The sequence below is a fragment of the Hyla sarda genome, chromosome 4 (genome assembly GCF_029499605.1).
Source record: "Hyla sarda isolate aHylSar1 chromosome 4, aHylSar1.hap1, whole genome shotgun sequence".
NCBI lineage: Eukaryota > Metazoa > Chordata > Amphibia > Anura > Hylidae > Hyla > Hyla sarda.
In genome coordinates, this window is record NC_079192.1 from 237,662,645 (window position 1) to 237,675,246 (window position 12,602).

At 41.5% G+C, this 12,602-nt stretch overlaps 1 long non-coding RNA gene across 3 annotated transcripts in view; it reads left to right on the plus strand.

Moving 5' to 3' along the window:
* Window positions 1–480: 480 nt before the first annotated feature.
* The window catches only part of LOC130369065 (uncharacterized), a 49,952-nt gene continuing 37,830 nt past the window's right edge, over window positions 481–12,602 (plus strand). For 2 of the 3 annotated variants that reach the window (XR_008892659.1, XR_008892658.1), the window contains exon 1: window positions 481–1,520. This is a non-coding gene — a long non-coding RNA (uncharacterized LOC130369065). Of the gene's footprint in view, window positions 1,521–10,184; window positions 10,417–12,602 lie in introns of all 3 variants that reach the window. The other variant, XR_008892657.1, reaches the window with a different exon arrangement.

Sequence of the window (12,602 nt, forward strand, 5' to 3'; positions counted from 1 at the left end):
AGTGTACAGAGCCCTGCTTGTCCTCAGTGTACAGAGCCCTGCTTGTCCTCAGTGTACAGAGCCCTGCTTGTCCTCAGTGTACAGAGCCCTGCTTGTCCTCAGTGTACAGAACCCTGCTTGTCCTCAGTGCACAGAGCTCTGCTTGTCCTCAGTGTACAGAGCCCTGCTTGTCCTCAGTGTACAAACCCCGGCTTGTCCTCAGTACACATAGCCCTGCTTGTCCATCCACACTTCCTGTATTTGGACTCCTCATAGAGACACACAAGCAATAGCTGCAGGAACAAAAATATACACATTTATTAACCAATATATATTACAAATATACATATAAAGGAATTATCTACATTACATAAAAAGTTTTTGTTGATGACAGGTACACTTTAACTATTGAGAAGTCGCAATTTTTAACATTAGTAGGAAAACATTTTTTCAAGCAATAAATATTGCTTGTAAAGGCCCCTAATATAGAATCATTGTAAAAAGGCCACTTTCAATATTTCTACTTTTTGTCTGGCAGAGGGGCCTCTGGGCATACTTATTCACCAGGACCAGGGTGTTAACTGCTTATTCAGAACCCCATGTAGCCACTACACATCTGTAGTTTAGCATAACACATTAAAAACGCTTACAGAATGTTAAAGCTATTAGGCCTCATTCTCAGGATCTAATAGCTAACTGATAGCTACATTGGAATACTAGAAGGACATCCATTACTATGGTTCTGTGATTTTTTTTTTTTTTATAGTAAATATAAATAAATAAATAAAAACAGTTCTGCAACTTGCCAGTAGGTGGCAGGACATGTCAAATTTACACTAAATGAAACTGAACTGATTATCATAGAAATTAATGAAACCATAGGAATCAGCTTCATAAAACAAAATCACCTGCCTCATATTGTGTCAGCCCCCTCTTAGGGCTCCTTCACATTAATGTCAGTCCCTGTTAATTAATGCCGTTCTCAAATCTGTTCTTGCCTTTTGCAGATGGCTTGCAAACAGCTGTAAACAGATCCCATTGATGTCAATGGGATTTTTTTTACAGTCCTTCGTCACCCGTTTGCACTCATTTGGTTCCTATTCCGTTATTTTTAATTAAGAAAAGATGTTGCATGCAGTATTTTTTTCTCTGTCAAGAATTACAGATTAGAAGTTTATGACAAACGGATGAGCCTGTAAATTCATCTGTTTGTGTTTGTTTTGTTTTTTTCAATCAGTTGTTTTATCGGTATTTACTTCTGAGCATGCTCAGAAGAGGTGTGAGCAATCAGGAAGTAGCCAGGCAAAAATAAAAACTGACAATGAAGGATACAAAAAAAATTAAAAACTGATGCAACAGGATGCCACTTAATGGCATCACTTTGCATTAGTTTGCATCCGTTTTTTAGTATGGTCCAGCTGGAAGAAGTGCATTCAGCGTGAAGCCAGCCAGCAGTTGCCTCTGAGCGCCCTGCAGCGGGTCTGACACCAGAGACGTCCGTGAGAGCCGACACAGCCGAGTCGTTCCAATGAAGCCTAGCGGTGAGTGCGGGTTACTGCTTTTCTTGTTCTTTTCTTCATACCATATCCTGTGTAGTGCTGGTATGTTAATCTTTATGGTCCTATACAGTATTTAGTCACATATATGGGATATACAGGGTGGGCCATTTATATGGATACACCTTTATAAAATGGGAATGGTTGGTGATATTAACTTCCTGTTTGTGGCACATTAGTATATGTGAGGGGGGAAACTATTCAAGATGGGTGGTGACCATGGCGGCCATTTTGAAGTTGGCCATTTTGAATCCAACTTTAGTTTTTTCAATAGGAAGAGGATCATGTGAAGCATCAAACTTATTGGGAATTTCACAAGAAAAACAACGGTGTGCTTGGTTTTAACGTAACTTTATTATTTCATGAGTTATTTACAAGTTTCTGACCACTTATAAAATGTGTTCAATTTGCTGCCCATTGTGTTGGATTGTCAATGCAACCCTCTTCTCCCACTCTTCACACACTGATAGCAACACCGCAGGAGAAATGCTAGCACAGGCTTCCAGTATCCCTAGTTTCAGGTGCTGCAGAATGGGCAAAACAAAAATTGGAACAGGACCCTCAGTTTACGCAGAAGATTTTGTTCAGTGATGAGGCAAACTTTTATGTGAATGGTGAAGTTAACAAACAAAACCTCCGCTATTGGTCTGACACTAACTCACATTGGATAGATCCCTCCAAGACTGTTGGAACACAAAAATTGATGGTATGGTGTGGTATATGGGGTACAAAGATAGTGGGGCCATTCTTCATCAATGGAAACCTCAAGGCCACTGGATATGCGAAATTGCTACATGATGATGTGTTTCCCTCTTTATGCACTGAAGCTGGCACGTTCCCTGAGCTTTTCCAGCAAGATGGTGCATCACCACATTATGGGTGTCAGGTCCGAGCATTCCTAGATGAACAGTTTCCTGGAAAGGGGATTGGTCGTCGTGGGCCAGCTGAATGGCCCCCAATGTCTCCCGATCTGACCCCCTTAGACTTTTATCTTTGGGGTCGTCTGAAGGCAATTGTCTATGCTGTGAAGATACGAGATGTGCAGCACCTGAAACTACAGATACTGGAAGCCTGTGCTAGCATTTCTCCTGCGGTGTTGCTATCAGTGTGTGAAGAGTGGGAGAAGAGGGTTGCATTGACAATCCAACACAACGGGCAGCACATTGAACACATTTTATAAGTGGTCAGAAACTTGTAAATAACTCATGAAAGAATAGTTACATTAAAACCAAGCACATCATTGTTTTTCTTGTGAAATTCCCAATAAGTTTGATGTGTCACATTACCCTCTTCCTATTAAAAAAACAAAATTTTGATTCAAAATGGCCAACTTAAAAATGGCTGCCATGGTCACCACCCATCTTGAAAAGTTTCCCCCCCCCCCTCACATATACTAATGTGCCACAAACAGGAAGTTAATATCACCAACCATTCCCATTTTATTAAGGTGTATCCATGTAAATGGCCCACCCTGTGTACGTATATATATATATATATATATATATATATATATATATATATTGTGAGAAGGTGAAAGGCATTGTGGTGGATGGGCGATATGTGTCATCAAGGCTCCTGGCCTTAGTGAAGTAAGAGCCAGTATTCATTCAGTGTCTGTGCTGCGATGCAGACTGAAACTGTGGCCGTGGTATGGCTGAAAGGCCAATCCGGGACGGGTCTTACTGGGAATGACCAAGTGCAGGTTGGGGGTCGGGTCATTCCCCACAGTCCAAGCCGCCTTTTGTTGGCCTTAAAGGCAGGCTGTTCCACCAGCTGAGGGGGATTTGTTAGTTGCAGCTCACACTGCCAGAGAGATCTGAAAGTGGAGTTCTTCCCTGCATTTGCTCTAAGGTTGGAAGCTGGCAGGCCTGGAAAAGACTTGTTTGATGCCGCACAGCACAGGTGTTCACAGGTGTGAACAAACACCTAAGGAATACAGGTGGACTTTTGTTTCGTTCCTTTGTTCTGCGTTTAAAGACTGTTTGCTGAATGCCAAGTGTAAATAAAACACTGAACTTTAATTTGAAAAGTACTGTTTCCTTGCTTCTATACTGCAACCGCACCTGTTTGCAAGAGTGAGTCATCACAATATATATATATACACACAGTGGGGAGAACAAAGAGAGATCAAACATTTCTGTAGTTCTTGACAAGGTTTGTAAACACTGCAGCAAGGATTTTGGCCCACTTCAGAACCTTCAGGTTTCGGGGCTGTCGCTGGCCAATACTTACTTTCAGCTCCCTCCAAAGATTTTCTATTGGGTTCAAGTCTGGAGACTGGTTAGGCTACTCCAGCACCTTGAAATGCTTCTTATGGAACCACTCCTTAGTTTTCCTGGCTGTGTGTTTCAGGTCATTGTCATGCTGAAAGACCCAGCCACAACCCATCTTCAATGCTCTTACTGAGGTAAGGAGGTTGTTGGCCAAGATCTCGCGATACATGACCCAAGCATTCCTCCCCTCTATACGGTGCAGTTGTCCTGTTCCCTTTGCAGAAAAGCAGCCCCAAAGAATGATGTTTCCACCTCCCTGCTTCACGGTTGGGATGGGTTGTACTCATCCTTCTCCTTCCTCGAAACAGGGAGAGTGGAGTTTAGACTCAAAAGCTCTATTTTTGTCTCCTCAGACTATATGACCTTCTCCCATTCCTCCTCTGGATAATCCAGATGGTCAGTGGCAAACTTCAGACAGGCCTGGACAAGCTCTGGCTTGAGCAGGGGGACCTTGTGTGAGCTGCAGGATTTTAATCCATGACAGCGTTGTGTGTTACTAATGGTTTTCTTGGAGACTGTGGTCCCAGCTCTCTTCAGGTCATTGACCAGGTCCTGCTGTGAAGTTCTGGGTTAATCCCTCACCTTCCTCATGATCATTGATAGCCCAAGAGTTGAGATCTTGCATAAAGCCCCAGACCGAGGGAGATCCTTTGGATAGGGAATAAGATGTTTCCAGCTGAGTGCCCCTTTAACCTCTTTAGGACGCAGGGTGTACCTGTATGCCCTGTGCCCGCTCCCACGATATTACGCAGGGTCGCGCGGTGACCCCATGTCATCGTGTTGGTCCCGATAGCTAACGGTAGCCAAGACCCGTGGCTAATACTGGACATCACCGATCACGGTGATGCCTGAAATAAACCCTTTAGACACAGTGATCAAAGTTGATCGCCACGTCTAAGGTTAAAAGAAAAACATTCCTGCCAGCTCAGTCGGGTTGATCGGGACCACCACGGTGAAACCGCTGTGTCCCGGTCAGCTGAACGGATGCGAGGAGGGTTCCTACCTGCTTCCTTGTTGTCTGATCATCATTTGATTGCTCCAAGCCTGAGATCCAGGCTGGAGTAATCGAGCGCCAGAAACAATGGTCAATGCAATGCTATGGCATAGCAATGATCAGTGTCTGCATTCAGAGTAATGCATGTTATAGTCCCCTATTGGGGCTATAACATTGCAAAAAAAAGTGTAAAAAGTTGTTAAAGGGGTACTCCGCTGCTCATTGTTTGGAACAAACTTCCAAACGCTGGAGCCGGCGCCAAGAGCTTGTGACGTCATAGCCCTGCCCCCTCAATGCAAGTCTAAGACGGCTGTCATGCCCCCTTCCATAGACAAGCTCCTGGCTCCCAGTTTGTTCCAAACGCTGAGCAGTGGAGTACCCCTTTAATAAATGTTTTTTAACCCCTTCCCTAATAAAAGTTTGAATCAACCCCCTTTTCCCATTTGAAAAAAAACTATGTAAATAAAATCAAATTTATACATATGCATAAATGTCCAAACTACAAATGTATATTGTTAATTAAACTTCACGGTCAATGGCGTACACGTAAACTTGTTAAACTTGGTAATTTTTTACACCATAAAAAATGAATAAAAAAGCGATCAAAAAGTCAGATCAAAACATTAGATCACGGCACAAAAAATGAGCCCTCATACTGTACATCCCTGTATGTGGGAAAATAAAAAAAGTTATAGGGGTCAGAAGATGAAATTTGTAAACGTATTAATTTGCGTGCATGTAGTTAAGATTTTTTCCAGAAGTAAAACAAAATAAAATCTATATAAGTAGGGTATCCTTTTAATCGTATGGACCTACAGAATAAAGATAATGTGTCATTTTTACCGAAAAATGCACTGCGTAGAAACAGAAGCCCCCAAAATTTACAAAATGGCAGTTTTTTTTTAATTTTGGACCACAAATACATATATATTTTATTTTTTTCTTGTTTCACCATAGATTTTTGTGTATAATTACAAAGTCATTACAAAGTACAATTGGTGGCGCAAAAAGCCATCATATGGGTCTGTAGGTGCAAAATTGAAAGGGTTATGATTTTTAAAATGTAAGAAGCAAAAAACGAAAGTGCAAAAAACAGAAAAGTTAAGGCTCTTGTAATGCAGCACTAGGACTTTCCGTAGCAGATATTTCCACAAAATAGTACAAAAGAGTAGCATAAGTGTGTTGGGCGGAGGATAAGGGCATTGGGTGGTGGTGGGTTGGCAATTCCCTGCCCTAAGGTAGAAATGCCCAGGGTAATCTTTTCCCTTCATTAGGTAGATGCCCCAGTAGGTAGGTAGATAAGTAGGGAATTCTCCCGATGAGAAGAAGCCCCTTGTATGTAGGAAATCCCCCCCCCCCACCAAATTAATAGATGTCCCCAGTATGTACGTAGATAGGTAGGAAATTCTCCACCACCAATTAGGTAGAAGCCCTCAGTAGGTAGGTAGATAGGTAGGGAATCTCCCTGTTAGTAAGTAATCCCCTCCTCCCAATAGGTTGATCTATGCCCCAATTGGTCTCTTCCAGGAAAAAATAATAAAAATCACACTTAGCTTTTCTCTGCTCCCATGTTGAGGTGGGGGCCTTTTCATCTGCCCAACTGGATTCCTGTGGCAGCATAGGCATTTTCATTAAGCCCGCACACAATAAGCCTCAGTGGTTTGTACCATGGTGAAGTACATGTGCATGGATTGGGGAGGAGTCGGCCAGGAGGAGTAAAGGCAGAAGTTACCACATGGGCTGTAAGGGCAAGCATCATTTCATGTGAGAACGCCCCTCCTACTCGGTGAACTGCATGTAGTGTGAGCAACATTAACAATAAAATTAACGAATAGGGATTTGTAAATTAATTTAAAAAGGGATCAGGATATATTTATTGGGAGACAATTTACAAATACTAGGCAATACATTTGGTAATTGATATGGACAGGGCTGAATTGGGATTTAAAAACAGCCCTTGTTTTCAAATCTCAATAGTCCTCATCTAATTTAGTCCCTCCAATATCGTAGAAAAATAACATTGTCTGCTACAACACTATTATTGATAAATGTCCCCCATAGTCTATTGTTTGTAGGCTAACATTTATCAAATTGTCACACAGCATTTGATACATTTGTCGCACGGATTACTTATTTAAAAATAGCTCTACTTCACGCCAAAATTGCCGGGGTGGCGTATACAAGGAGAGGAAGGATGTTCATGTACCTGAAGGCATTTCTTGCTGCCTATGTAATTGTTTTGTGGTAAAATTATGCTGAACAATTTCAATAAAGACTGTGGTAAAGTGTGAACACTATAGTTAAGGGGGTACTCCGCCTCTAGGCATGTTATCCCATATCCAAAGGATATAAATGGAGGGGGCATGGCGTGACGTCTCAGTGGCCTGACCCCCCATGATCTCTGTGCTGGCGGTGCCGCGTTATGGTCACGGCCTTCCGTGATCATGACGTCACGCCACACCCCTCCATTCATGTCAAGTAGTGTGATGGCTGGTACACAGCCGTCACGCCTCCTCCCATAGATGTGAATGGAGGGGGCATGGCAGCTGTGATCGCGAGTCATCCGGCACGGAGTTCGCTCCATGCACCGGATGACTGGGGAGCTGTGGCAGAACTGGATAGGGAATAAAATGTCCAGGAGCAGAGTACCCCTTTAGCATACTTTACTAATGCAAACTAACTGATAGCTTATTATTTCATGAATTGCAACTTGCAGAGGCATAATAGGTTAAGAAAAACTAATTTGGGGGACAAAAAAAAACAAATCATCACTCACATTACACACTACTCTTTAAAGCAACAGTTCATGAATGCAACAAAAAACAAAGCCCTTAAGGAATGCTTAGCCGACAGATTATTATGGTGCCTTTTAGATGATTTTCTAACGCTGGTCAAATTTGGTGTGAAATTGCGACCAAGTCTGTGCTTGTGTGACTAAATTGTAACTTTTTGACAAAATTCACATTTAATAAATCAATAACTACTGAAAAAACTCATGTACAATAAACAACAATGAAGAAGTCGTAAAAAGAGCCACAGCCAAAATAGGTGTGACAAATTTAGACAGAAAAATGTAGCATACATGATCATAAATTTGCCCTTTTCTTCTAAGTGAATCGCGCCCACCATTATTCAGTTAGAGCTGGTTTCACATTAGCATAGTCCCACAGTTAATTGAGGACTTGACATCTTAATATAGATGCAATAATGCAAAAAACATATTATGCTAGTGTAAAACCGGACTAAATATGTAAACTTTGCTATGAACACAACAATAAGTGTAAAGCTAGGTTTCCACTTGTTTTTTTTTTTTGCAGAAAACGCCAATTAAAACACCCATTCTACCACAAGGCGTTCTTTTGGTGAAAAAAAGGCTGTGGCTAGATGTTAGCTGCAAGTCAATAGGGAACTGCAAAATGCCATATCCACTTGGCGTTTTTCAGTTTGACGCTTTTTTTTTAATCCTTTGGCATTTTTTCAGCTAATTTTTAGCACCTTGGCAGTTTTTCAAAATGATCACTTGTTGAGACTTTGGCATTTTTTAAGGAAAATCTTGGCGTTTTCCTCCCATAGAAGTCTATGGGAGTGAAAAAATGGCAAGAAAAACGCCATGTGGGTTTTAACTTTGGCATTTTTGCCGGCGTAAATTCTTTTTTGGACTTTAGCGATCCAAAAAAGTGATGGAGATACCTTTTTTAATTAATTTCGTAGGGTACCATTAAAAATAATAATAAAAAAAGATACAGTAGTGAAGGAAAAAAATGTATTTAACTACATTTTTCCTTTTTATAACAAAATGTTTATTTTTAAACAGGGATCAATTTATGTGGGCGGGCAGGGCAGTAAAATGTAGCTGACAATAATAAAAAATGTAGTGTGTGTGTGTTTTTCACTTTTTTTTCTTTTTTTTAATTTTTTAGGTAGTACTACTACTCCCAGTATGGAACACACTGCTCCATGATGGGAGTAGTAGTTCCTGTACAAATAGACAGATCGCCCGTTGCAATCCTTCTGTATAATTTATAGATGCGGCCAGTCGCTCTTCTATTGTCCCTGCACTGCCGTATATATAAACCTATTCATATTTCCCGCAGAGAGCTGTGATTGGCCAGATGGTTCCAGCCAATCACAACTCTCTGTGGGAAATATGAATAGGTGTATATATACATCAGGGCAGGGGTCCATACAAGAGCGGCCAGCCGCATCTATACATTATACAGGAGGATCACAGCGGGTGCCAGGAGTGACATTCGCTGTGATCTTTCCTTAACTGCAGGTACTACTACTCCCAACATGGAGCACACTCTGCTCAATGCAGGGAGCTGTAGTACCTGCATTAATAGACAGATCGCAACAGGTGTCAGAAGTTACACTCCCTGCGATCTGTCTATTAATGCAGGTACTACAGCTCCCAGCATGGAGCAAAGTGTGCTCCATGATGGGAGTAGTAGTACCTGCAGTTAAGGACAGATCACAGCAGGTATCACTCCTGACACCCGATGTGATCGTCCTATCTATTGCAGAGATGCCGAGCGGCTTTCTCCTGCGCTCCACCTCTCTGCTCTGTACTCCAGCCAGTGATGTGAATAGAACATTACTCATTCATATTTCTCTCTGAGAGCGGTGATTGGCTGCCACCATCCGGCCAATGCTCTATTCACATCACTGGCCAGAGTATAGAGCAGAGATGCGAGTGCTGTATAGAGCCGCTCCGCATCTCTGCAATATTATGGATGATCGCATCGGGTGTCAGGAGTAACACCTGGGGCGATCTGTCTATTAGTACAGGTACTACTACTCCCATCATGGAACAGTCTGTTACATTCTGGGAGTAGTCGTAATACCTAAAAAATGTAAAAAATAGAAATAGAGAAAAAAGTGAAACACACATACGCACTTTATTAAAACTTAATTAAAAGTTCACTATAAAAAAATAAAAAAAAATTCCCATCCCTACTGCATCCTTTTTTTTTTGGTTCCCAACACAAAAAAACGCCAAAGGGGCCAAAAGTGCAATTTCAACGTCAGACACAGTACATTGCACTGGTGTTTTTTCTGGCATTCTTTTCAGTGAATATAACACAGGGGATAAAAACAAGTGGAATCCTAGCCTTATAGTTATGGCTTTGTAATCTGTAGTTGCATGGTTAATATCAATTACTAGAATCACACTAAACTCCATGTAGGGCAGGCTTTATGCATATGTTTCTATGAGGAATAAAAGAGGAATATTCCAATATAGAGCTCTAAGTAAAGGTGTTCCACAATTATCTCATGGGGTTTATAAGGATTTACTATAACATACGTCAGGAGAGATGACAGCTCTTCTATAATCCAGTGACTCACAGGTGATGTCTTTCTTATCTTCTCCATACACCCCAGACGCCATGAAGACTTCCAATTGTCTCCTGTCAAGACCTGTCTACCTCCAGGGCCACGTTCTGGAAATTGTCTGAATTCTAGCAGTTGGACCCCTTTGACATGACACATATACCCCATCATGTGGATGTTATTTCAACTTGGAGTACCCCTTTAACTGATATTTACAAACAATTCGTAGTATCTCATACAAAAGAAAGACGATATAGTTCACTGCTACGACTTCAACCTCCAGGTATATCAATAAGGAAGTGTATAGCGGTGCTCTGACTCCAAAGTAATTCCAAATCTGCAATATAATAGAAATAATCAAATGTAGTAGATATTATGAATTCTAAATATGCAATACAGTAGAAATAAATATTGACGGCACTCACCACATCTTCCTTACCGGTCTTCTTTATTTATACTCACAAGTACATCCTGGGGGGGGGGGGGGGGGCGAACGGTGGGGGGGGGGATACATCAAGGCTACAGCAGCTGTTTCACACTACCTAGTTCTTCATCTGGCCTACAACAGCTGCTGTAGCCTTGCTGTACCCCTCCACCCTGTTCATCCCCCCCTTAGATGTACTTGTGAGTATAAATAAAGAAGACCCATGATGAAGATGTGGTGACTGCCGTCAATCTTTATTTCTACTGTATTGCATAATTAGAATTCATAATATCTACTACATTTGATTAGGAACCTTTATATATGTATATTGTGTATATAAAGAAGGAAATGAAGCAGCACTCTCAGGAAGGAAAAATAAGTCTATGGGTGCAGGCAGTCTCAGAGACCCCGGTCCTGGGTCCATAAATTTGCAGAAAGAAAGAAGCGGCTGCAGACAACCTTTCTGTGGTCTCACACCACCTTTCTCAAGTCCTTGAGAAAGGTGGTGTGAGACCACAGAAACATTGTCTTATTTTTAGCTGGAATGAGCACTTTTTTTCATTTTGTGATGCTCCGTTGTGCTGCAGCCGCTTCTTTCTTTCTATACTGTGTGTATATATATATATATATATATATATATATACATACATACATATATACATACACACTGGCCCTTATTTACTATTCTAAACCCGACTTGTTTTGTGGGGTTTTTCTGGCGCATCTTTGTCTGCGACATGTCGCAGACATCGTGCGCCAGTTTGCGACACGATGCAGCATTTTTTCCCGACGGACCCGATGTGGATTCTCCCAAACCCGAAAAAGGGGCGTAACCCGACATTTCTGAGCTTTCCCACGTATTTATAAAGGTTTCCAACCCGAATTTGCTGAATTGGTGTGGATTTTTTCCCGACAACTCAGAGGAGTTGGAAACCAAAACCAACAAAACCCACATGCGACAACAGGATGCGACATAATAATAAATACCAGGGGAAAAAAGCAGTCGGGTAAGAAAGCAATATAGACTTACAACCCGAATTTCTAAGTAAATGAGGGCCACTGTCTCCTTAAGGCTATGTTCACACACATGAATTGCCGTGTGGAATTCCACCAAAATTTACGGCTCATTGACATCAATGGGATTCTGCTGTCCCATTGAGACAGTGGATTTTCCACTTGGCTATACCACCATGGAAATTCTGCATTCAGAAAATTTAAAGACCTGTCTTTAATTTTGTGGAATTCTGTGGCGGAATCCCATTGAAGTCAATGGGGCTTTGAATTTAAGCTGAATTCTGTGTTTCGAGAACCCAGAATTCCACTGAAATTCCGCTGGAATTCCACAATTCCATTCAGCAAGCTTTGCTGAGCGGAATTTGTGTGGAATTGCAGATATTCTGTTGTGTAAACATAGCCTAAGGCTAGCTTTCCACAGATTTTTTTCTGCCATTTTTTGGAAAACTGCCACTGCAGTTTTTGAGCCAAACTCAGAAGTGGGTCCAATAGTAAGGTAAAGTATAGGTCCTTCCTGTATATCTCTCATTCCTTTTGAATCCACTTCTGGCATTGGCTCAAAAACTGTAATGGCAGATTCCCAAACAACGCCAGAAAAAAAAAAAAAACCTGTGTGGAAACACGGTGGAAATTCTGTGATGCCGTAGCAGTTTTGTAGAACTTGAGCTGAATTTGAGTGGAATTTCTGTGAGCTAAAAACACAGAATTCTGCTGAAATTCAAAGCCCCATTGAGTTCAATGGGATTCTGCCCAAAAGTTTGCAAACATTAAAGGGGTTATCCACCATAAGGTGATTTTAGTACGTACCTGCCAGACAGTAATGGACATGCTTAGGAAGGATATTGTCTTGGGGTTAAATAGCTATGTTGTGAGATTACCATAACACTGTGACTAGCTTTTTGTGAACTGGTATTTCCAGTTTGAGTTTCCTTCTTTGCCTACAAATCCCATAATTCCATTTTCCTCCCTCTTACACATCACCCACACCACTCGTTGAAACATAAATGAGCTGCATCCATTCAAAAGACCTG